The 27,186-nt window shown below is 39.3% G+C and overlaps 1 protein-coding gene across 19 annotated transcripts in view; it reads right to left on the bottom strand.

The window, feature by feature from the left end:
• SEMA6D (semaphorin 6D) overlaps positions 1 to 27,186 on the bottom strand; it is a 276,265-nt gene that overhangs the window by 137,199 nt on the left and 111,880 nt on the right. For 17 of the 19 annotated variants that reach the window (XM_073303922.2, XM_073303916.2, XM_073303919.2 and 14 more), the window contains one exon: positions 24,427 to 24,507. The exons of 1 other annotated variant lie outside the window; for it this stretch is intronic. The gene's annotated coding sequence lies outside the window, so the exon portion shown is untranslated. Of the gene's footprint in view, positions 1 to 21,083; positions 21,165 to 24,426; positions 24,508 to 27,186 lie in introns of all 19 variants that reach the window. One more of the 19 variants, XM_073303926.2, reaches the window with a different exon arrangement.

The raw sequence follows: 27,186 nt of genomic DNA, 5'->3' as shown, positions 1-27,186 counted from the left end.
CACCACCACACTTTATGCTAGTTTTACTCTGATATAACTACCCTGACCGCAGTGGAATTACTCTGGATTTACGCAGGATATCATTAATTATGAGATCATTATAGCCTCCACCAAACATCTAAATTGCTTTTGAAAACTTATATTAGACTCTACGATAATCATCTTACTTCACTATTAAATCCTGGGCTAAATTTTAAATATCAAACATTTCTTTTAATCTGGTATTATCATATGACATTAAATTATAAATTAAAAATGAATCTACACTTTTTTTTTAAAACTCATGGACTGTACCTAGAGATCTACTTCCTAGATAATAAAAGGGCAGATATCCATTTTGCAGCACATTTATTCTTTTTATAATTAAGCCTTAAAGAAGAAATAAGTGGGAGCTGGAAACTCAAATGCCTGGGAAGTACTCTAATCAGCAAAAGGAACAGTCAGATCTTTTCAAGAACTCGTTTTAAATGTAATGAAAGCATGACAGGCATGTTGACAGGGACACTGTTTGTGGCGATCATTGAGATGGCCAGGGTCAGAAAGCTAGTGCATTGCCCAGTCAGTGCAAAACAACACATCCAGTGTTCCAGTAAGTAGGGCTGGCAAACATCAATCAGGATTTTCAATAGCCATTTGGGTGTCATGCGATATAGTGTGAATATAGCGATATATACCAGTGTGTGTCATATAATATATATACACACACACGGCCTGGACTTCTGCCACAGGGTGCCCTTGAGCCCAAGTATTTCATGTTTGTTACTTTAAATCTATTTTCCTTGTGCCAGAAAACTAACTGCAGATGAACCCTTGAAGAGGGGGCAGGATTTGGTGTCCATGTAAGCACCACACAGCTACCCATGAGCCCTGCTGGACCATGAAGGTGTGGCTGACTCTGGGCTAAGAGTCAGGGACCAGGATTTGGCCCCACTGTAGGAAAAAAATGTCACCATGATATCATCTCATTCACCTTCATTATAAGCAACGATGCAAATTTATGGATTTAAAAAAACAGACTAATATGCAGCTCATGGAATCCAGAACACACATGACAACAGCCTGGCCTTACCCATGAGTTGCCATCTAACTGTTTTCATGTTTTTACAAATGTAATTCCTTTTCCTGTGTATGTACTGTTTTACCACAAACCCACCTATATGCCATCAGAGCAATTCTGTCATGGAATGAGACAATTTTTGTTGCTGAATCAAGTCTCATAAATTGATCCTAATCCCTTTAAAAGTGTTCTGCCTTGAAAAATGGACCAACTCATTTGTTATTGAACCTCCCTCTTTTTACATGATTTTATTAAGAGAAATTGATTTTAGTAACTCTATTACGCTTTGCTGAACAATATAACATTGTATCTCTTTTACTTTCCTAGTTTTTTTTAAGACTAAAAAGAAATTAAAAAAATAAATTGTCTGCTAGGATATACAATTTTGCAAATATCATTGCTTTAAAAAGGCTAGTTTTATGATCAAGTATCACGATGTTTGATATTCCATTAAGAAGTAAACAAAATAAACAGTTTAAAAATATTCTTTGTGGAGGATTACATTTCTACAAACAAACACAGCAATATGTTATATTACATTTTAAGCACCATGTTTACCTTTCACTGAATGTCTTTGCCAGCTGTGTCAATGTCGATTGCAATAGCTCGTGGATAAAAAAATTAAGATGAAATGTTTATTTTTTAAAAATTGCCATGATCAATGCCAAAAAACACAATGTGTGGGCTGCAGGGAGAGTGCTGGGAGCAATATTATTCATCTAAATACTGCTGTCTGATTTGCCTCCTTTTAAAACGATGATACTATAAATAAGAATCCAGCGGAATTATCAATTGCAAGGGTTTTATTTTAATGTGAAAAACATTCAGGATTTGGCTTTCAGAAGAGTTACAAAATATACAATAAAACTATTGCTTTATGTCTTTCCATTTCCCTTCTGCTCGGAACTGAAGGCTTATTTTAGAAAAAGACCTATATATTTGAATATGCATAACATGATACTCATATCAAACACTCTAAATGAGTTGTTTGCTTTCTGTATACAACATGCACTCTTCTAATAAGCCAACAGATTTAGCTCACTTGGTATTTTTTATTATCAGGAAGCTTTGTTGTATGGTTAAACTGATGGTTGCATACGGCTAACTTTCTGAAAATCCTTCCCCACAAATTACTTTTTGATTGATTCAAACATGAGGGTATGTTAATCTATTTTTAAAAAGAGATGTCAAGTTAGTGTCCCACAAGAGTTCAAAAGCTGTCCTTTATCTTAATTACAAGAACATTAACATTTTAGCTTTTTTCTTTTTGCAGGCTTTTTCTGTGTAGCTGAGAGAGGGAACACTTCCTAGAAAAACAACTTAATTCAATTACAAAGCTAGACAAAAAAAGTATCACAGAGATATTGTAATCTCCTTTTTATGGGATAAATTATACACAGTGATCACTGTTAAGAAGTCAACATTTTGCAATAACTTTACTGCCCTCGACTTAGAATGGGACACAATGAAAATGTCTCTGTGGGGTAACTGCTGGTAATTGTTGACTTTTTAATGGCAATCACAGGGAGGGAAATAAAAATACAGTTGAAATTCACCCCTGTGCAGTGGTCTAGCACAAAGCCTATACACCTCTTAAGATATTGGCTTGCTCCACATTGCATTGTATAGATTCAGACAAGATTTATGATTAGTTTCTAGTACCAATATAAACACTACATAGCAAACTTGAATGGTTTGGATGTGTCCATTTGTAACACACATTACAAATTATACATGGCAAATTATACACTGTTATTTCTATAGACCAAGATTTTCAAAGGTGACTTTTGGGTGTCCGATTTGAAACACCTTAAAAAGGCCTGAATTTCAAAAAGTACCAATCATCTTTCTTCAGAAAACCAGACCCCTTTAAGGTGGGCTTTAACTGAAAACACCCCAAATCACTACTCACTTTAAAAATCTTGGTCACAATTTTAGCTGTGTGCCTGTATGTCCGCCTGTGACACTTATGCCTCCTGGTTACATCACCCACTTACTTTTGATTAACACAATATTAACACTAAACAGCCTGCACTTTAAGGTTGACCCATCTTTGATGTCACCGTCTCACCACTCAAAAATGAGGTATTCATGGGAAAACAGCAGCAGGTGAAGAGAAGAGAGGTAAGATAGAAAAGAGGAGGGGGGAAAAGGTAGGAGAGGAAGAAGAGATGAAAAGAAAGAGAGAGAGAGAAGGGGAAGGGAATGCTTTCTCCAATGTTACCATTCTTACAGATTTGAATTTTTAACTAGGACTAGCTAGTATTTTTTATAACAATTAAAAACATAGATATACATGTGGTCCTCTGGTCCCTATATGGGATCATTCCCATTGACTTCCCTTGGAATTTTGCTTGATTCAATACTAAAGGTTCAGGGTAACATTTTAGGGTCTACAACTTTGCTTGCAAAAGAATAAAAAAGGTGGCTAAAGTAACTCCTTTTTCTTCTCCCCTCAAAACTAAAAAGGTCTCAGTTTGCCCTCAGACTAAGCACAGAAAGGGCAAATAACACTGTGAAAGCAAAAGCCATCATATTTGATCTGAAGGGATGACCCTTTTTTGAGGAGAAAAGGATATCTGGTCTCCCTGAGAGCTCATTGTAGTGACCTTCCAGGGTCAGCACTTTCAATTAGGTCAAGTTAGTTGAATCACCTGTGCTGGTTTTGTGATTCAGGCTGGATCAATGCAATGTGCTCCACTGAGGATGTGAAAGAATTAATCAATCTCATTTCACTTAGTGGACAGTCAGTGAGGTTGGGAAGTAAGTACCACAAGATCATGCCTTTCATCAACTAAGCTATCCAGCTACCCCTGGTTTGGTCCCCTCTTCCCCCATGTTAACTTGAAACCATGCAAAAATAATGTTAGGTGGCAGAATCCTAAGAGGGAATTAACTGTCACGTCTATTCAGAGTTGTATGTTTCATGCCAAATTGGAACCTGACGTTCAGTAACACTGTTTTTGACACTTCTGTGTTATAAAAGTAAAGATCCCTCCTTGCTCAAGGATGTCGATGACACTTCTGCCACTTCTCTTGCCGTCACTGCATGCAGCCCAGATGTTCCCTGCATTAAGCAGGGCATTGCCACAGCTGCTACTCAATGTAGAAAAATATTGGGCTCCAAGCAAATGTAGCAAAGAGTATCTTTCCTCCTTTTACTGAAGTTTTTGGAGGGCAATACCTTATGATGTGCATAAAAGATAAAGGAGGGAAGCTCTGAGGCTTAGAAGCAGTGGACACTGTGCAATTTCTCTGGCTCTTGATCAAAGCAACACAGAGCTATTACTATCCATTTGTTTCCCCTCCTTCTAGAAAAATATTCCTTACTGAAAAATGTCAGCCAGAGCAGCTTCTGCTGTACCTGCTAGAGAACTAGCAGAGGTAGTTTTTTTTTTTTTAAAAAAGAGAGGTTTTTTTTTTTAAAAAAGAACAAAAATGCAAATAATGGAACACTGCTAGTTTGAAATGTAGCCTGTCTTGTTTAACAAAGGAGTAACGGAGAAGAAGGCACACTCCTCCCCTGCCCTTATCTGGGGATCCCCTGACATTGAATCATGGTCTGGTGCACAGAATAGCTCCTGATCTCTGTGTGAGCAAGTGGGATAAGAGAGGGGTGGCGAAGAGGCAGAGCTTTGCTCCAACCCCCAACTTGCTAGTCAGAGTAGCTGATTTTATATATATAGGGAAGAATATATATATCCGGCATTCATCCTGGATCTACAGTAATTTACTTCCCTTGGAGCAAGAGGGGGAACAGAGGAAATTCTGAGTGACAATTCTTTGCTGGGGTTGCTGCTGGGATGGAGAAGTTACACACCATTCCTTACACAGGGCCTGAGCCTAAAGGCTTATTCTAGCTTTATTTTGCATGATAAATATAATTTTTTTCTCCAGAGGTCTCGCTCCAAGAACCTTCAGAGTTAAGAGAATTATCCCTGCTTCTAACTTTCCCATTAAGAGATCAGGTAAAGAGCTGCACAAAGGAAGCCATTTGCAGTATACAGAACACATTTTACTGTTCCCATATACAATGCTGCATATTCTTGACCATCATCAACTGTCACATATTCTATTAACTATTTACACATAAATAAAGCTGGTCGGAAAATGGAATTTCCATTTTGAAAGAAATTCCAATATGTCGACATTTGTTTTCATCCTAAATCTGGGAAAAAAGTCAAATTAGGCAAAATTTTCACAGAACAAAAATTGCTGAATTTTTCTTATGTTGCAAAAAAATGTTCTGCTCCATTTTGAAATGTCACTTTTAGAAAATATTTATTTTGTTGAAGTGGGCATTTTCCTGCAAGAAAGATTGATTTTGACAAAAATCACATCTTCTGAACACAATTTTTAGTTCGAAATTTTTTTAACCAGCTTACCTCAAAGACATAAGAGCCTTTAAATTCCCCTCCTTTAAAAGTCTTATGTTACAGCACTCCTTCTCTGGATAAGGAATAATGGATGCAGCTTCACCAGAAAGGGTCAGCCCTGTTCCCTTTAGGATCTAGTGGGCATTACCAGAGTGACACCAGGGATTTCTATATAAATTGCCTATCGTCCTTCCCCTTCCTCTGACCTCTGTTTACTTGTCTGTGCTAGTGAGCTCTTTGGAGCAGGGTTCATCCTCCTTAGAAAGCACCTGGCACACAGTGGGTGCAACAGCAAATAAATAATAAGAATAATGAATAATAATGCTGCTGTCTGGATTGACTGCTCTGCTTCTGTAACAGAACAAAACCAGCCAGGCTGCTAATAAAGACTGAGTTTGGAACCACACCGATTTTCTGCATGTTACTGCTGAGCCATCCCATCTTAACATCTGCCATCCATATCAACCACTTCATTACCCAAATATTAATAGGAATGATCATTTTCGTGTGGCATACCAAAAGTGATGTCGTACCTTTTGTTGTTTGCAGCCATTGCCTCCCAAACAATATCCCTCAATTCCAACATGTTTCTCCTAACATCGTTATTGCTTCTGCACTGATAGAGACGTTAACAAAGGGCACTCATGTTGACCTCTGTTTGATACAAAATGCAGAGAGCAGCCAGTCTGCTGGTTGAACATACTGATGTGCTATCTCTGAGTGTGTTGACCTTCTGTTCTGTGACGCCACTTTTAGTCCCCATCTGGGACTGAGTGCTGCAAATTGATCAGGAATGATACTCTGTGATGGTTGCCATGTAATCTGCTGCCACTCCAAACATGTTCATTACAGAGGGTGTCACTTTCACTATCAGGTGCTGTAGGACGCACAGACACGGGGTGGTGATTATTATGGATAAGAAGAAACATAGGGGAAGATTATCGTGTTTTGCTGAAGAATCTGGGGTGGGAAAGAGTGAGGGGCTAACTCTATGACTGTCATCCCCCCTCTTCCCATAATTCTGTGAATGCCCCTCCCTTACTGTAGGATCTGGGCTCAGTATGGGAGAAAGCAGGCCAGGGTCACATAGATCTGCAAGCCAGAGTGGGAGTGTAGGAATGGTAGGGGCCACTGCAGCAACAGAAAGTAATAGCAGCCCTATTGCCAATTTATAACCTATGGGGAGGATTTCATCTCACACTTGTGGATTGCTGCCCATTCTCCTTACTGGCTATTCAGGATGGGTGCAGAAGGGTGGATTTTTCCTCAGGAATTATTGTGTTATTAATAAAAATGCAGCTTAGCTTTGCCCAACTTCATTCTGTATTCTCCTAAATTGAGCATGCTCTTGGCAACATTCTCTGGTACTGACATGACCACATTCTAAATTATTAGCATCTCCCATTGCAGAGCTAACCTATATTTATTGATTGCATACACATGGGCACACAGTAATAGTAAGAACATTTAACCATACCTTCTAAATATACGTGTACCCTTCAGTGTAGAAAATATGCTTTACCATTAAGTGTACAATTTGATATACTGTACATTTTTAGCTACTAAGTGCATTTTCACAAAATAAGTTGGTTTAAAACAAAACAAAAAAACCAGGGATTTATTTTTTATGAACACTTTTTTCTGGAGTAGGGGGAAATAAACCAAGGACACTACTTTCTTCCATGGATAGTTTTTATGGATACTATTTTATTTCAAGGTCTGTTTTTACTGGCAGAATGAATTAATTTTTAATCTATGATTAAATGTGATAAATAATACTTACTGGACAAAAAGGTTTGGAAAACAATGATACTATAGAAAGTTCTGTATTATTTCTTAAGACTTCCAGAACAAGCACTCAGATATAATTGCTTAAAGCTGACTTCAAAAGGTTCTGTTTCAATGCGACACAAGGTGGCTGCTGGCAAATATATAGCTCTCACCATCTTAAATATCTGCTTCTTGTAATCTGTTCTACAAGACTTAAAAATGAATAAATATGGTATGGTAAGCCAGATTTTATGCTTAACCTGCCATACCGTGGAAACAGGGTAATAATTATAGAGATGGCTGAAGCTTGTGTAGTGGTTTGTATGTTTAAGTCAAGTACACCCACAGTGTTTCTCTTTTCCAAGTTCAATTATTAACTCCACTTAAAACCCAATCCCCATGTGCGTGTTGACAAAAATCTCTGAAACACGAAAGATTTAATAGCAATACTTGGCATACATTTTTTTGGCAACATGAACTGAAGGGCACATGAAATGGAGTTGAAAGGCACACTTCCCAGCCCACAGACCAGTTTTATCAAAGTCCAGACTCTAATGTTTCTTTATTGTGGCAAAATCAAAACTTACTGTTGGCTACAGAAGTGGTTTGGTTTTTTTGTCAAGGTGAAAGCAGTTTAGATCCCTGTAATTTGTTCTACATACTGAGATATCATTCATTGTATGCAGTAAAAATTTTATGATAAGATTCTTTGTTACATTGCTATACGTATAAAATATATTGATATAATATTTCACAAATCCTAAAACTGATCTTCTGAACACACCTTTTCATTCAGGGTTAAAAACAAAAGATGATTTCTTCACATCTCATATTTATTTGGTAGCATTTTCCCTTATCACAGGTCTAGCCATGTAAGATATTTCCCAACCTTTTGGTCTATTCCAGCTTTTTTTTTTTGTCATACAAAAATCAAAGTACTTTAACTTTTTTACTGACCTTATTCTAATAGTACATATTAAATTAATCAGAAAAATTAGAGGAAACCTAATTTTCTCCAGAACATAACCCGAGTCCAAGTATCGCTTCCTTTTTCATTTGTCTGCATGGAGGCTTGTTTATTCAAGTCACAATTTCTTGGAGCGTCTTACTAATACATGTGATGGCAAAACCTAAGAAATTTGAACTCTAATTTTTTTAATGAAAATTGAGTTCAGTCTATTTTTTGACTATATAATTTAGGTCTTTTTTATTATTGAACTTTCACAGCAGCAAATGCTAAAAGGGCCTATTCCCTGATTCTTGGCACAGCCCTAGGATGGATGCTAGTTAAAGATGCTGCCAGAGATCTATAAATTCTCTCACTGATTTAGGATCCTTAATGGACCATATGCCAACAGAGGATAGTCATAGCATGTCCACTTTCCAGCCATTTGCACAACTTCACATGCCCCGTCTGCTGAGATGGTGGGGATGGCAGGTTTGGGAATGGCAGTGGCAAACTTGTACCAGCAATGTGTTCCACAATGTTAGAAGAATTTTTAGTTGACAGTTTTTACCCAGTTTCCAGCCTTTTTGTTCATTGAGTGGTGCAGACAAGCCAGATCTGATTAGAGAACGCGGCCCGTAAAGTGGAAACTCATGTTCCATTTGACATTCCTGTATTAATTCATTTACAACTTTCTACAAAATTCAACTTTAGCACTGAACTATTTCATTATATTGGCTGATTTTTTTTTAAGTTTGAAGAAAATTCCCTTTAGACATTTTTGCTTTATCAAAATGGGATCCAAATAATCCTCCTTTTTCTGCTTTAAAAATATGTTTGTGTTGTTGGGTATGTATAACTAAAAATGGCTGAACTTTACAACTTCACATTACTATTACTTATATTGCAATAGCACCTAAAGGCTCCAACTTACTATTGTGGCCTACTGTACCCCTTGCATTGGGAATAAGGAAGGAGGCTGTAGCTAGCTAAGTGGGGAGGTTGTTGCTCTGTATGGGTTGCAGAGAGCGGCAAAAGAGGGCACTGAAGGGGTTTCTTGGGGGAAATATACTGGCACCAAAGATGACCTGGAGCACCCAAGATTCACTGCTGGACTGGAACTTGGCCCAGGACTCCTGAATGCAGATACACTGCTTGGCATCTGCCCTTTCTTATTGTGGTACCACTGGATCTGTGGATGTAACCCTGTTTTACCACTTCTCCTGTCTCCCCACCCCCCATTGTTCTTCTCCATTCATTCCTCCGTAAATAAATATTTTCCTTTCCTATATTAATTGTACTATTCTGGTGTGTGTGTGTTTACTCGGGATGTGTGTGTGTGTGTTTGGAATAGGTGCCCCTGGGGTGGAAGGGAGTTTCCCTGCTGCATTCCTGCGCATGCCTTTTCTTGGCTGATGCTCCTGCTGCGTGAACTCCATCTTGGCCACGAGGGAGCTAGTTACACTCCTAAGTGATAGAAGATTCTTTTTCATATATCATACATTCTCTTCCCCATAAAAGGTCACTTTGTATATTTAAGTATCTATGTTGGTCTTACACATATACACTGCTACACTCTTCTTTTCTTTTTTGCATCTATATGACTAGGATAGGCTTATGGTGTTAATTTTGAAACTGCTTCTTACAGGAGTTCTTTTATGCTGTTTTATTAACAGTTTATATTTTCCATTTCTGTTTTGCTTTTACCAAAACTCCTCTCTTACATAGCTATTTAATTTATTTTTTTCATGTAGGTTGCAAATTGTATTAATAAAAACTTTAAGTATTACTTTCAACAAGATGGGATATTTGACTCTTGAATTATGTTAAAACCTTGTATTTTACACTTGTTTTTAGATAACTATGTTATCTGAAGTACTTGTTATACATTATTAAAATGAAATGTAATTTTGCTTTTCATCTGAAATTGAATTTTTCTCACAAGCTTTCAGAGAAATTCTTTTTTTATATGTCTAAGAGTATCTAGTTGTACTACCGGATATTTACATTAACAGATCACAAAACTACACTATAGTTTTCTTAATATTTTGCACTGTTATATAAATATGAACCCTTGTGCTAACCTGTTAGTCTTCTTCTAGTTTTTAAATATAAACTTGTTCTCAAGTCCTACTGAAGTCAATGCTTAAAGTTAAGTATGTGCTTTAAGTGCGTTTCTGATTTGGGGCTCTATTCCATATAGTTCATCTCTAGCACATGATGGTAGTCTGTTTTTCTCTCTATTTATTAATATAAACAGTGTGTCTTCTACTTATACTATATATGGGTGAGGACATTGTATTACTCTTGCATGCACACACATTTTAGAAACATGTCATATAGCATATCTAACATTGTACACAAAAATGAATTAATCATAATTCTGATTATGTTATTTGTGAAATATTATGCGTTGTGTAATTATAATACATACTTTAGTGCTGCATTTCCCAAACTGTGGGTCGCAATGCCCAAGCGTGGTCATGAAAGAGAACTACTGGGGTTATGAGACATCGAGGTTCTGCAGGGAGCGCCCAGGTCCCGCTCTGCCTTCCCGGCCCTCCTGCTGGAACCTGCAGAAGCCCTCTTTGGCAGCAGTAAGGAGTTGGGGGAAGGTCTGGGGAAAGCAGAGGGTAAGGGCACCAGGTAGGTAGGACAGAAGAAGTCAGGAAGGCTGCTCATGGTCCCATCTCAGGGCAGCAAGTAGAGATGCATGCACCTAGCTGCCGTTGCGGGGTCAGAGGTGCCCAGTCCGTGCCCTTCTGCCTGCTCTGAGATGCAATGGCAACTTCCCCCTAGGAAGGAGGGAGGGCGGTGATGGGAGCAGGGCTGGCTGGGGGATGAAGGGAGGGGGTTGAGGTGGGGAGCAGGGCTGAAACATTTGCTGTCACAAGAAATACCTGAATTGAGGGTCACGTTAACCAAGGTGAGCCCACAGGTGCTCATGGGCTGAAAAAGTTTGGGAACCTCTGCTTTAGTGCATACACACATAAGAACACTAATGTTTAACATTACTTTAACACTATATTTTTTGACTGTGCTTAACTGTGCAGTCTTAATATTGGATTAACATAGTGTGACAGGGTCAGGCCAGAGGGCTACAGGATAGTGATCCTATTGGGATCCGGGAAGTGGGATACATAGAATCATAGAATCATAGAATATCAGGGTTGGAAGGGACCCCAGAAGGTCATCTAGTCCAACCCCCTGCTCGAAGCAGGACCAATTCCCAGTTAAATCATCCCAGCCAGGGCTTTGTCAAGCCTGACCTTAAAAACCTCTAAGGAAGGAGATTCTACCACCTCCCTAGGTAACGCATTCCAGTGTTTCACCACCCTCCTAGTGAAAAAGTTTTTCCTAATATCCAATCTAAACCTCCCCCACTGCAACTTGAGACCATTACTCCTCGTTCTGTCATCTGCTACCATTGAGAACAGTCTAGAGCCATCCTCTGTGGAACCCCCTTTCAGGTAGTTGAAAGCAGCTATCAAATCCCCCCTCATTCTTCTCTTCTGCAGACTAAACAATCCCAGCTCCCTCAGCCTCTCCTCATAAGTCATGTGTTCTAGACCCCTAATCATTTTTGTTGCCCTTCGCTGGACTCTCTCCAATTTATCCTCATCCTTCTTGTAGTGTGGGGCCCAAAACTGGACACAGTACTCCAGATGAGGCCTCACCAATGTCGAATAGAGGGGAATGATCACGTCCCTCGATCTGCTCGCTATGCCCCTACTTATACATTCCAAAATGCCATTGGCCTTCTTGGCAACAAGGGCACACTGATGACTCATATCCAGCTTCTCATCCACTGTCACCCCTAGGTCCTTTTCCGCAGAACTGCTGCCTAGCCATTTGGCCCCTAGTCTGTAGCGGTGCATTGGATTCTTCCATCCTAAGTGCAGGACCCTGCACTTATCCTTATTGAACCTCATCAGATTTCTTTTGGCCCAATCCTCCAATTTGTCTAGGTCCTTCTGTATCCTATCCCTCCCCTCCAGCATATCTACCACTCCTCCCAGTTTAGTATCATCCGCAAATTTGCTGAGAGTGCAATCCACACCATCCTCCAGATCATTTATGAAGATAGTGAACAAAACCGGCCCCAGGCCCGACCCCTGGGGCACTCCACTTGACACCGGCTGCCAACTAGACATGGAGCCATTGATCACTACCCGTTGAGCCCGACAATCTAGCCAGCTTTCTACCCACCTTATAGTGCATTCATCCAGCCCATACTTCCTTAACTTGCTGACAAGAATACTGTGGGAGACCGTGTCAAAAGCTTTGCTAAAGTCAAGAAACAATACATCCACTGCTTTCCCTTCATCCACAGAACCAGTAATCTCATCATAAAAGGCGATTAGATTAGTCAGGCATGACCTTCCCTTGGTGAATCCATGCTGGCTGTTCCTGATCACTTTCCTCTCATGCAAGTGCTTCAGGATTGATTCTTTGAGGACCTGCTCCATGATTTTTCCAGGGACTGAGGTGAGGCTGACTGGCCTGTAGTTCCCAGGATCCTCCTTCTTCCCTTTTTTAAAGATTGGCACTACATTAGCCTTTTTCCTGTCATCCGGGACTTCCCCCGTTCGCCACGAGTTTTCAAAGATAATGGCCAATGGCTCTGCAATCACAGCCGCCAATTCCTTCAGCACTCTCGGATGCAACTCGTCCGGCCCCATGGACTTGTGCACGTCCAGCTTTTCTAAATAGTCCCTAACCACCTCAATCTCCACAGAGGGCTGGCCATCTCTTCCCCATTTTGTGATGCCCAGTGCAGCAGTCTGAGAGCTTGAGAACTTCAGTCTATCATCCGCAGACCAATGGGCTGGTAGAAAGTTTTAACCAAACCCTCAAGGCAATGATAAGGAAAGTGGTAAGTCGGGACGGGAAGGATTGGGACACCCTACTACCCTACCTTATGTTTGCAATCCGCTAGGTACCTCAGGCCTCAACTGGGTTTTTTCCCTTTGAGTTATTAAACAGACACCACCCCCGTGGCATACTAGATATTGCAAAAGAAATCTGGGAAGAGGAACCCAATGAAGGAAGAAATATAATTGACCATGTGTTGCAGATGCGAGAACATTGTACGGGAACATTTGGAAAAGGCGCAGGAGGCCCAACGAACCTTTACAATCACAAGGCAAAAGTCCGACAGTTCCAACCAGGGGATCGGGTGATAGTGTTGGTACCCATGGAAGCTTTTGGCCCAATGGCAGGGGCCCTATGAGGTGGTTGAACCCATGGGGGAAGTAACCTACAAGGTGTGGCAGGCAGGATGCTGGAAACAAGAACAAATTTATCACATTAACCTCTTAAAGCCTTGGCACCAACGAGGTGTGTGTGTAGTGGCCCAAGAGACCCCGAGCCAGGGAAATAACATGCAGGAGCAGATCAGGATATCCACTGATCTGACACCAAGCCAGAAGGAAGAGGTAACTGAGATGACCAACCAATACCAGGACGTGTTTTCAACCAAACCAGGTCGGACCACTGAAGCAGATCACCATATTATCACAGACCCTGGGGCAAAGGTAACTTTAAGACCCTATTGGGTCCCAGCAGCAAAAAGGGAGGAGATCAAGGCAGAGGTAAAAAGGATGTTGGAGCTGGGAGTCATCGAAGAGTCCCACATTCAGTGGTCAAGCCCAATGGTTGTTGGTGCCCAAACCCAATGGCACCACTAGGTTTTGTAATGACTTTTGCCAGCTGAATGAGATATCCAAATTCGATGCATACCCCATATCGATGAGTTAGTTGACCGCCTGGGCAATGCCCAATTTTTGACTATCCTTGATTTAACAAAGGGATACTGGCAGATTTCCCTTTCCAAAGATGCGAAAGAAAAGACGGCATTCTCTACACCAGAGGGTCTGTTTCAATATACTGTTCTTCCTTTTGGACTGCATGGGGCATCTGCCACCTTCCAGCATCTTATGGACAAGCTCTTATGGCCCCATACCAGTTATGCAGCCGCATATCTGGATGATGTGATTATTCACACCCCCGACTGGGAAACCCACTTGGAAAAGGTGGAAGCGGTTCTGGACATGTTAAGACGGGCTGGCCTCACAGCCAACCCAGCCAAGTGTGCTATAGGGCTAGCCGAGGCTAAATACCTTGGCTACATTGTAGGAAGGGGCATGGTCAAGCCCCAACTAAATAAACTAGAGGCTATCCAAAATTGGCCCCGGCCAAATCGGAAAAAGCAAGTCTGGGCATTCTTGGGTGTGGTGGGGTACTACCGATGATTTATTCCCCATTTTGCTATCAGAGCGAGTCCCCTGACAGACCTGATAAAATCCCGGGGTCCGGACATGGTGAAGTGGATAGATGCCGCAGAGAAAGCATTCAGACAGCCCTCTGCAGTAACCCCGTGCTTATAGCCCCAGACTTCAACAAAGAATTCATTTTACAGACAGATGCATCTGAAGTAGGATTGGGAGCTGTCCTATTGCAGATGGTCAGAGATGAAGAACACCCAATCCTCTTCCTCAGCAGGAAACTCCTCCCAAGAGAGCAGAAGTACGCCGTGGTTGAAAGAGAGTGGCTAGCTGTGAAATGGGCCATGGAAACACTACGTTATTACCTTCTGGGATGTTGGTTTACCCTTGTGACCGACCATGCGCCCCTCCAGTGGATGCAGCGAAATAAAGAGAAGAACGCAAGAGTAACCAGATGGTTCCTGTCCCTACAACCTTTCCAATTCACCATACATCACTGGGCTGGAAGCCACCATGGCAATGCAGATGGCTTGTCACGGGTACACTGCCTGAAGTCCCAAGTTGCCCAACCCCGTGGTGTTGAGCGGGAGGGGGGGCGGGGAATATGTGACAGGGTCGGGCCAGATGGCTACAGGAGAGTGAAGGAAGGCAGATATATTAGCCCCAGGTTAAGTGGGTCCCTTTTTCCTGGGTAAGGTAACAGGGAAGGTTCCAGAACAATCAGGAACTTTCTGGAAACAATTAAGGCAGACAGGCTGATTAGAACACCTTCAACCAATCAAGAAGCTGCTAGAATCAATTAAGGCAGGCTTATCAGGGCACCTGGGTTTAAAAAGGAGCTCACTTCAGTTTGTGGTGCGCATGCGAGGAGCTGGGAGCGAGAGGTGCAAGCAGCAGAGAGTGAGAAGGCGTACAACTGGAAGACTGAGAAGTACAAGCATTATCAGACATCAGGAGGAAGGTCCTCTGGTGAGAATAAAGAGGTGTTGGGAGGAGGCCATGGGGAAGTAGCCCAGGGAGCTGTAGCTGTCACGGAGCTGTTACAGGAGCCCCTGTAGACAGCTGCAATCCACAGGGCCCTGGGCTGGAGCCCGGAGTAGAGGGCGGGCCCCGGTTTCCCCCATCTCCCCAGCTCCCTACTTGATACCAGAGGAGTTGACCTGGACCGTGGGTTCCACCAGAGGGGAAGGTCTCTGATCAGCAGAGACTGCGGGGATTGTTCTTCTTCCTTTCCCCATACTGACCAGTGATGAGGCTAACTGAGCGAACGGCAGATTTGAGCCACGAAAGTGGCCAAACTGAGGGCTGGCGTGAACCTCTGAGGTGAGAAAATCTGCCAATAAGCGCAGGACCCACCAAGGCAGAGGAGGAACTTTGTCACAATAGTTTTTGCCCAGAATATTCATTAAAAGAATTGGGAATAAATGGGTTTCTTCTTCATAAGAAAAAATAGGCTCCACTATCAGAAGATAACTTATTACATGAAGACAGGTTTCAGAGTAACAGCCGTGTTAGTCTGTATTCGCAAAAAGAAAAGGAGTACTTGTGGCACCTTAGAGACTAACCAATTTATTTGAGCATGAGCTTTCGTGAGCTACAGCTCACTTCATCGGATGCATGCCGTGGAAACTGCAGCAGACTTTATTTATACACAGAGAATATGAAAAAATACCTCCTCCCACCCCACTGTCCTGCTGGTAATAGCTTATCTAAAGTGATCATCAGGTGGGCCATTTCCAGCACAAATCCAGGTTTTCTCACCCTCCACCCCCCACACAAAAGAGTGAATTTGTGTGTGGGGGGTGGAGGGTGAGAAAACCTGGATTTGTGCTGGAAATGGCCCACCTGATGATCACTTTAGATAAGCTATTACCAGCAGGACAGTGGGGTGGGAGGAGGTATTTTTTCATATTCTCTGTGTATAAATAAAGTCTGCTGCAGTTTCCACGGCATGCATCCGATGAAGTGAGCTGTAGCTCACGAAAGCTCATGCTCAAATAAATTGGTTAGTCTCTAAGGTGCCACAAGTACTCCTTTTCTTTTTATTACATGAAGTCATAATCCACTATTGAGACATCATACAATTACATTGGTAACATTAGTATGTAATATTTATTTTAAATAAAAGGGCCTATTGAGGCTTTCAACTCATTACAAGGAGGTCCGGGTGGATGACTTCATTGTACGAACACAGAGGAGTTATGAAGGGGATAAAAGATTTATTTATATACAAATATGTTCTCATTAGGAATTCTCTGCAACAACGTAACAGATACACTTGAAGGGCCATTACTCTTCTTTTTAACTATTTGCTATTTACATTTCGACTGGCTATGAACATTTACTAGGAAAAAACAAAACACAAAAAACAAATGAAGAATAAAAAATAGAAATATAATAACAAGTCTGTTAACTGCTGTACTGCAGCATACATCATTAGTTCTAGCGAATTTGCAGGTATTTTTCAAGACTCAGAAGTATCCTATTTTTATTAGCGCATTCAATTGTGAGTGTTCCAGTGATCCATTACGGTATGCCTTGGTGAGCCATAAAGCCACAGAGTATCCTCTACACCATTTGTGGTGAATATTAATGACACACTGAAACAAACCTTGAGATTTCTTAATGCTATATAATACATTTCATTTTCTCCCAAATAGGATTTTTGATATTTTATCCAACATATCCTTTCACTATGAAAATTAATTTACAGTTCAAACTCAACTGGAATGTATAAAAGCCACCAAGAGCAATCTCTTGTGATCCAGTCTCAGATCTCTCACTGTCATCTCACTACCATCTCAAGCTTTATAAGAACACCTGCTCTGCCCCTCTGTTCTCCATCACAGCTGACAACATGCTCTTCCTCTCTGAGACCAGATCCCATAATCGTGGGGTCATATTTGACTACGCCTCCTGCTGAAAAGCCAAATGGGGAGGCAGAATAAATAACCAACAAATAATGATAAACAACAAGAACTAAACCATGTTTATGAGTACATGTCTAACTTAATAACAATGGCATCTTATTATTGTCATTCTTGTCCTTTTCCCCTTTCCTCTGTCTTGTCCATTAGGATCCTAATCTGTTTTGTCATATTAAAATTAGTTTCTATGCTCTTTGAGACAGATTGTTTCTTCACTAGTTTATTTAGGTTCCTAACACATCAGAAGAAAGAAAGGAAGAAAGAAAGAATAATAAAATATATGAAAATATTTTCCATATTCTGGAAAATATGGCTGAATACACTTATATTCTCCAAGCATGCACTTAAGGCCTCCCATATCTCAACCCACAGTTCTGTAATGACCTAGGTCATCCACCACCAATATTATATGGACAGTTACCATACGGACTGTAAACTTTTGACATAGCAGGATGGACTTCAGAGTATTTGCTTTTCATCTTGGATTTACATACAGGCTGTGCAAAGCTTTTCATTGTGTGTATGTAAGTTGATTGCTAGGAAATCTTATTCATGTTTTGAAACAAATAATTCCATTTAAAATAATCGAGATTAGTAGCATAAGACCCTTCTAGTAATTGTCTAGAGTAGAAGTGGTGTTGAGATGATTTATTTCCTTCATGGAAAATAAATCAGATGAAAAATTCTTCTTTCCACTTTGATTGATTTATTTCTTCATTTTGTTACATTTTTGGCAAAATATAAAAACTGATTTTTCCCTCTAGCTTTTGTTTTTTCAATAAAACCCTGACTTTCTTTGATGAAAGCAAGTTTTTTGAAAAAAAAAAATCTTCTCACTTGAAAATCCATTAAAAAATCCCAAAGGTTTCAGTGGAAAATTTCCAACTAGCTCTAGTTGGAATTGTCCATGCTGGACCTTCCAAAATTAACAATTTATAGGTAAGTGAGATAAGAAACTTCCATTTCCTATGGTTGTTAATATCATATTTTTTAACTGACACACAATAATGTCTCCCATTTAAAAGTAAAAATACTTAGTATGCTATTTTTAGATAAAGGATGGGAATAATCTAGATTCATGAGTCTCTAGAACTGCATCACATGGCAGAAAATATAATAAATTAATACAATGTATGTGATAGAAACAGTGTGGAATGAACATGGATTATCAAGAGTTATAAAACAAAGCAGTTTTGAGGAAGTTCTAACTCAAGAAATCCAAAAGTTTCCCTTTGGTAGATTTTACTTGGAAATGAATTGTATTTATGAAGCAAGCTGAAAAGAACGAGCTTTGCAATTTTTTTGAAAACTTAAAAAAAACCTCATTAGCAGACATACTCTTATGGAAATAAAAACTGTAGATTTTCACTTCATTCTTTTGGGACTCAGTTTATGAACTCTGGCATGGCAAGTGACAGAAAATCATTCTGAAGTGTTTCCAAGTTATCATTTTAAAATTCTCTCTTTCAACTGGCTTGTGCTAACGATTCACAATAAAAAATGGGTTTTTAGAAGCTTCTGTTGCCTACAACCACTCCTTTCAATCCTGCTATTAACTCTTTACCTCCCCAGGAGTCCAATCCAGCTCCCATTGACTTCAGTGGGAGCTGAATCAATACAGTTAACTTCAACCACTGGGCAAATATTGAAAAGTTCGATAATTCAATGGGGCTTCCCACTTATTTTCCTCTGATATCTGCATTATGTCAGGCATAAAAATAGCCTACTTTTGTTTCCATAATGGGTTTTTCAAAGCAATCTAGGTGGGCTGGGAGATTCACAATCTGACAAAACAAATATTTCTTTTTGCAGAGAGAATATATAAGTTTTCCCATCTATCACAAAAAAGTCTCAGAAAGCTATTCAGAACCCAGTGCACGTTTCTTCCTCTTCACAACTCATTTTCCCTCTTTTTTGGTGACAACCTAGGCAATAATTCACAGCTCACTGGGTCTCCTAAATAACCCCCTTTATATTTACATGGTAGGCAATCCCCCATTACCCTGCAGGATTCAGCTGTACTGGCAGTCATTAGGCTTTCTTAAGGCTTTGGAGGTTTAACATATCCTCCTCTAGTTAGTATCTTTTAAAAAAACCCTTGAATGGTTACCTTCTCTGCAAATAAATAATGAAACTTGACAATTTCATAAAAAACATAACTGTCATTTTGTAATTTTGAAGTGTTTCCTCCTTTGGGTCTCATCCAGACTCCCACATAAAGTCTTTAAAGCTCAGAAGCATTTCATCGGTCTGATGATTGTTATGTTTCTTCTTTTTTGTTGGAAATTAAATGAGCTACTTGAGTGACTTTGCTGAAACTTTTATAAGTGTACACTTACTCAGCCTTATGTATTGCAATTAATTTAATCCAGCATTGTTCAGAAGTCTGGGAAAGAACAACGCTTTCTCTATTGCCATACTAAAAAGCCTTGTTAGAGGCCCAAAATAAACTGGAATAAAGAAAAAGAAAAAATGATCGCGAGAAAGAGGTTTTGTCTAGTATTGCATATAGGTGTCACTAGATAGGTGTGACCTAGTGGTCTGAGCAGAACACAATGAGCCAGGATTCCTGGGTCAGAAGCTCATACTGGCTCAGAAGCTGATTTTTGTGGCTTAGAGAAAGTTGCTTAAGATCCTACCCTGCAGCCTCCATTCATATGAGTCAATTTGAGACTACTCAAAGTAGAGGCTGCAGGAACTGATAATTTCTCTGCCTTACTTCCCTACATGTGCACTGGGGGAATAAGGCTATCTCACAGAATTGAATAGTAAATGCAAAGTATTATTATTGAGGGTTTAGAAGAATAAAAACATGGGACCTGATTCTCACCTGAAATACTACCACTACTAAAGTTTTACACTGTTGTAAGCCCTGATTTCAATGGAGAAATATCAGCATAAAGCTGGAGCAATGCCATGGTGAATCTATTCCAGAGTGTGATTAGTAGTGTGAGAACCTTAAATTCTGGGGAAAATCCATAAACTGATTTGTTTACTGCACTGGTGAATATTTCAGACTAACACATCAAGACAAATTATAATAGCATCAAAAACCTCAGAAATTTGATTTTCACTTGAGAAAAAAGATTGAGTTATCTTTTTGGTTTGCAGTTGCCTTTTTCTCTTTATAATAGTCTAAAGGTTTAATGGTGGTATATGATTCTTTGATTAGGACCAAGGGCTTCATTATACCAGATCCCACATGTAATATTGAGTGTTATATTAGATATGCTTTGACTAAAGAAGCAAAGAGGCAGAACCAGAATAATTATAGTTTTCCAATTAATTCTTGTAAGAAAACAGGCAATTTGCCAGCAATTTTTGTGGTCAAGAAGTCATGACAGAATGGGATAAGGGAAATGATGTTAATTAATTCTCAATGTCAATGCTAACTGTTACCAAAGTTAGCAAGAACATTTTGAAAGGTACAAGAATCAAGACATTCCTGGAAGTGTGTTTACCACATGTTAATGTGGTAAAGTAATGAGAAATAGCACTGTTGCACAGAGAAACAAATATCTTTATCCCATAGCATTTGACTGAAAGGAGGGTTGTTAATCTAAAGTGAATTGCATAGTGTCTTTTTCATTCAATTGAAGAGTTATTCCTCTTTTTTTATTATATTTTTGTTATAGTATCTTTTAGTTTCCAAGGTGTTAACTTGCACTGTTAAAGTTTCTTTAGGGGGTAATCTCACAGTTTCAATTGAGATCCTTTGATAACAATGTTTCTTTTAAACTTATTATTTGTGTAAAGTTCACGCTAATAAAAGTAACTTACCCTATTAAGAGAAATCCTGGAAGCAGAAGAGCATTTTAGGATGCTAATTGCTCATGTTACTAGCCATCCATGAAGCATATGCTGAAAACACACTAAAGGGTTTAGTAATGCTTTTCTAAGTCATAAATCTTTTACAGGTACAATTATGTGAGAACAGCAATAGGAAAAGCACATTAAACATCTGGAGTCAGATGGGTTTACTGAAGTAAAATTACAAAATTAAATTTAGATGAACTTAATTAAAAAGAGGATCCAATTTAATATGGACATTCATCACATTCTCATTGAAATCCTTTCTTGCCTCAAGAAAATATAATAAAGTTTGAATACAAAAGCTGTATAAAGGCTGAAATGAGGTGTGAAAGGATGGTCAAATAAAGAAATTCAATAACAAGGAAATCTCTCTCCCCCTTTACATACACACAGACGGACAGACACACTTTAATAGCACAGATTATCTATTTTTTTTAATTAGTAATAATAAGGGAATTAAACTGGTAACTGCAGATGTTCTAAAGGTCATTATTCTTATACCTCCTGCTATACATGGTGCATATATTGAAAATGGAAGGATGGAAGTTTTATATGTAGTTTTAGAATGTACACACAGGTGTATTGAATTTTATCTAATAGCAATGGGAGTTGCACAAGCAAATCTGAGGGCAGATTTGGCCCAGAGATTCAGTCTCTAACTTTACCTTATAGCAGTTACATCTTGAACTGTTTAAAATGTTGTTTTCTTGTCCTTAAGTAGTACTTGGCTTACTTTCATTGAAGTCAATAAGAGTTTTACCACAGGACTGGGCCTTACATGCCCTGTGATGGATTTTCATTTGCTTTAATTCAGAAATAACAAACGAGGCTCCTTGCTTTCTTTTACTGAATCATTAGAGCTCTCTTTTTCCATGGTTAAAAGGTCTTGTAGTTCAGCACCACCTGGCCTTTGGTTCTCACAGGTTCTCCACCTCTCAGAAGCAGCACTGACTTGCAGGTCCCCAGGTTACAGTACACCAAGAAATCAAAAAGTGATACAGAACAGTTTGGAAAGCTTCTAAAATTGTTACTAGGATCATGATGTTTGCCTACACAATAGTCTTTACAATTTGCTGTTCAGCACTTAATTAGATTTTTCATGGCTACTTGATGAGGCAAGGCACTATTAAAACTCTATCTTTTTCTTTCTAATGAAGAAGTATACGGGTCGCCTAGGCCCTGATATAGATATAGTTTTTCTCTAGGGACACTCAACATGTTCCAATTTTACAAAGTCACTCAACAATAATGAAATTTCATCTATTGTGAGGCTTCATAATATAAGATGATATCATGTTTACTTTATTATATAGAAACCCGTATGTGATAGATGGGAATGTGGCAGACATGACTGTTGTAAGATACCTCTTCTTAATAATCGGTAGTTATGATTAAGCTGCAAGGTTAATGACAGGAAACAGTGTAAAGGAAATACTGAAAAACAGTTGCAAATCCAAACTAGAAGACATTTGGGCTATATTCTGTCATTTCTTGGAATACGCAATAATGTTAAATATGAAAGCTTTGGATGTGTTTCCCCCTTAGTGCTAACTTTGTATATAGTGTGATACAAAATGACTTTACTGGTTGGAAGAGTGAATTCAGGTGCATGACTTCATTGAGCTATATCCTGCACAACATAGGTGTCATGTGCTTCACATAAAAATACCAGGTAAAAACTGGAGAGCAGGTCAATTACTCCCCTTCATTAAGAAGAGAGCTGCTACACAGCCACCAAGTTAATCCTGTCTAGTAGCAGGAGTCAGGCCAAATTGGGAAGTACTTTGCCAAGTGTCTTATCTGCATATTAAGGATTATGGGCATCCATTTGCCATCCACCGAGCCCCCACCCCTTTCTTTGCATCTGCTCTTGAGAGTAAAGCAGCAAACATGCTGAAGACTAATTTTGCCTCCTTGTAGAGCCCTGAGACCTTGCATGGTCACCTAGACTGCTCAAATTTGCACCAGAGCACAATCTTGAACTCTCTGCTCCCAGCGGCACAACGACCAGAGGAACCAAAGCTGTTAACTCTAGTTCCATGCATCATCGCAAATACACACTGCATGCCAGGGGAAAACTGGCACATTTGAGGGGTTTGAGGCTCAGCATCTCACAGAACTAGGCCCAGTACAAACAAATTAAAAATAATTTTGTTAGTGATTCTCAGTTTAGGCTAAATGTTGCTATTTCTTGGTCTTATTTAGGTTAAGAATGATGTAAAATTTAACTAATAAAGGAGGAACAACAGTGCTACATGTTTTATATATATTTTCATTAAAATGTCAGCTATTGGTTGCATTTGTTACGAGTACAGTAAGGTAACCTGTGAACTGGTAGCATAATGGGATACCTAACCTACGTATTCAGAAAAAATACATACAACAATAAATATTGGGCCTGTAAAATTGTGCAATCATTTTACATACAGTACATCCAGTCATGTCAATGGAAATGTTAAATGCAGACTGATGGCATGATGGGACTAAACATCTCCATCCCCATCTAAATGTCATCAAGCCCAATATCATAATCTATAGACCAGGCATCCCCTACATACTCCTGCACCAAGAGTATTTGAGGAGTGGAAGGAATATGTGTGTCAGTCAGAGAGGGAACTTGAGGGTTGCTCTAATTTATGAGACTTAGCTATGGTCATAAGAGGCAATATGACAGCTCAGAATTGCTCGGACCCTCTCTGCTATCAGTTGAAAATTTCCCTCCACCAGGGCAGGTCTTGGCTTTCACCATATAGCCAGATAAAGTCTGCTTTTTAGTTCTCAGGAGCACAGTGGAACAAGAACTGAGAATATGGCTCAGTGTCTGGAAAATCAGATTATAGTTATAATGACAGCATTAGACTGGGAAGGTATTGCTAGGCCTTGTCACATTTGCTGTTTCCCCCGCAAGAGGAGAAATGTTAGATGTCATTTTATTGCAGGTGATCACCAAGCTTGTGGAAAATGGATGCGCTCTCCAAAATGCACACCATTCCAGTTCAATAGCAATGCCTTTTGAGAGCAACTACTATAATACAGTGGACAATGAAAATGGCCTGATTCTTGCCCTGTGCATAAAGAATTCCAATTTTCCTTTGTAAACTATCAATTTTTAATTATTACTATGATAACTGCTCATTACTTCTGTTCAGATTTTATCATCAACTGTTGTCCTATGCAGTAATAAGCTGCCTTATACCTCCTTGTGATGGTCAAAGAGAAATATTCATCTTATATGAGTTTGCTTTTAGTGCAATTTAACATCTGACAGTAATATTATAATGCTATTTACTGTTTTATCTTTAAATCTTACCACAGAAAGCAAATGTGAAGATCTTTAAACTGTTGGCATCAGTGTTCCCGTACAGGCTGGCATGAGCTCAGGTGGGTGATCCTGCCAAAAGTCAGAGGAAAATATTCATCAGACAGATGATTTATTTTAATCATACTTTCCCAGTATCCACAGAAAGCATGGTTTATATATGCCTGCTGCAGGTTTAATGATAAGACCATTAAGACAGATCTGAATTCAACACACCAACTTGTTGACTTTTTCAGGAACTGTGAACCTGAATACTGATTCCCAAAGGGCATTTTCTATAGAGAAACTGTTCTTTCATGAATGCAACAAAACAATCCTACCAAGAAGAATAACAGTGCACTGCATGGTTAGTTTTAATAAACTGTATTAGAAAGATGGTCAATGGGGCTGGGGAGGGAGAAGAAAAGGGAAAAAAAGCCAGTGGCCAATCTAAGATTAATGAAGTGTACTATCAAACACAGTTCTTAATTCTAGATCTAAGATGCTTTGAAGTTCATGGAAATGTGCCCCCTAGTAATTCTAATACAGGATTATCTCTCTTGACATCAGAAAAATAATATTCAGAGATGGCATTTAAGAGCTGACTTGTACAAAAGCACTTTAGGAGCAAGCAAACTTGCCTTTTTTACCATATACTGAACATTTTTAATAATACTATTTAAGTTTCTACAAAAAAAAGAAAACTAAAATCTTTAGCAAAAAGATATATTGAAAAATATATTTTACATAACTAATTTGTCGAATTATTCAAAATAGTTTCTGTTTAGGATGCTGAATTTCTTGACAAAATGCAACTAGACTTAAATCAAAAGCAAAGAAGAAATGGACTTGACAAAAGAGAGATAGTTGGATCATCTGACCCTTGTCTATTCTCACATCATGATAATTATTAATTTTCATAGTGGGCATCAAATTCAAGTTGCAATATACAATAACAGGCAATCAGGAAAGGACTCTGAAATATACATGATATATTTGAAATTAAAAAGCTACAAAGAGCTATAGTTGATCTTTAGACTTGTATAGCAAATCTCCACAGTTCTTTCTTTCTCTATTGTTCAGGCTCCCTATGAAAATATTATCACTTTTTACTTTGTAATAAGTCCTTTAGGGTGAGATTTTCAAGGGCACCTAAGAGAACTGGGTGCCTAATTCCCTTATATGCTTTTGAAAATCCCACCATTAATGCGTTAGATAGTTCCTTATGTACCAAACCATTTCCCAAAGCCCTTCACATTAATCTACACACGTAAATCTTTAAATTTCCACACAATAGTCTTTGATCAAAGGTTTATTCTGATAGTTTACAGTATAGTTAACACATTTTTTAAAATTACCATTCAAGTCTTTCCACGGTCTAATATCCGAGAACTCTTTGTAAATTAGATCAACTTTAACATAGCATAGGTTTCTGGACTTTTAATATCGTTGGAAGAGCATTCCAACAAAAGAGTGCTGGAAGTGATGGTTTAGTAATTTAAGCATCAGTTTTGGAATACCTCAGTGACACTAGAACCACAGCTTCAGATCCCAGCAGAGCTGATTCAGCCCTCACATTTCCCAAGGTAGATAGAGAGCAGTATCTCTACACATTCTATTAAGGCAAATCATCTCTTCCATTGTATACTGCTCTTTGTTTTTGCAGCATCTGTGTACACATCTGGCTGTGGTTGTGGTTTCAATATATATATATATATATATATATATATATGTTTCTGCCAAATATACTGATTGTTAAATCAGTACTTGGTGTCAAAGGCATAACACACAAACTGTTATATAGCTATGTTTATACCCAGTTATATAGATCATGGCATATCTTAGGTATACAAACCAAAAGTGTGATATGCCGAGAGGCTGCCACAACTCACTCATTCTCACATGCACACATAAATGCTGCATTCTCCTCTCACATTGCCAGAAGCAATTTCCATCCAGCCATGTTCTCTTGCACAAAGTGCTATGGAAGAGTTCACTAAAATGAAGAATGTTTTGAACTCCTTTTAGTAATGTGAATTGAATTCTACTTGGATGACGTATAAAGGATGAAATTGTGCAAACTGCACGCAGACCTGGACTAAGGACAGCAGAGTTGTGCTGCATCACCGGGAAGAATTATGAATCAGGAAGGAACATTTCTTCCCTGAGCAATTTGCTGTGCAGGATGACTGTGCTGGCCATCCTTTCCAGTGGAACAACATACCTCCCCACCCTCAATGTTCCAGGCCAATTGTTCAGGTATTTGGTGATGTCTGCACCGTCTCCCAGCTCCTCATCACCCCTTTAAGGTGATGCACATTCCAGGGACATACTGAGGTAGAAGTTCTTGAATTCAAGGCATGCAGTTGTGTATGGCCTTTATGCATGGGGCCCAAGGGAGGAGGGAATGGAACTCTTTGTACATCCCCTCCCCACACCCATATTAATGCAAACCACAGTATGACCCTAAATGAACACATACCTTTATATAGGAAAAGAACAAGGTGAATTGATTAATTTAATCTAGCCATGGAATTACAGTCCTCTAGCAACTATTACAAATCCACAACATGTCTCTCAGTGCAGGATTGTATATTTAGCTCTCAGAGCTGGCTAAAAGATGTGCAAAATCATAAGTAGGAAGAGAACACGCTCTTTACTTCTCATTTTAGGAGGCTCCCATGAGTTGTTTTTTCTTGAAATATCCTAGGGTCATGAAGTGTGGTCATAGCCATACCTAGGTGGAAGTACATGAACAACTGATTCACTGGG

The sequence above is a fragment of the Lepidochelys kempii genome, chromosome 10, assembly GCF_965140285.1.
Source record: "Lepidochelys kempii isolate rLepKem1 chromosome 10, rLepKem1.hap1, whole genome shotgun sequence".
NCBI classification, from domain to species: Eukaryota; Metazoa; Chordata; order Testudines; family Cheloniidae; genus Lepidochelys; species Lepidochelys kempii.
Note: the sequence above shows the minus strand (reverse complement) of the source record. Positions and strands in the feature narration are given on the sequence as shown.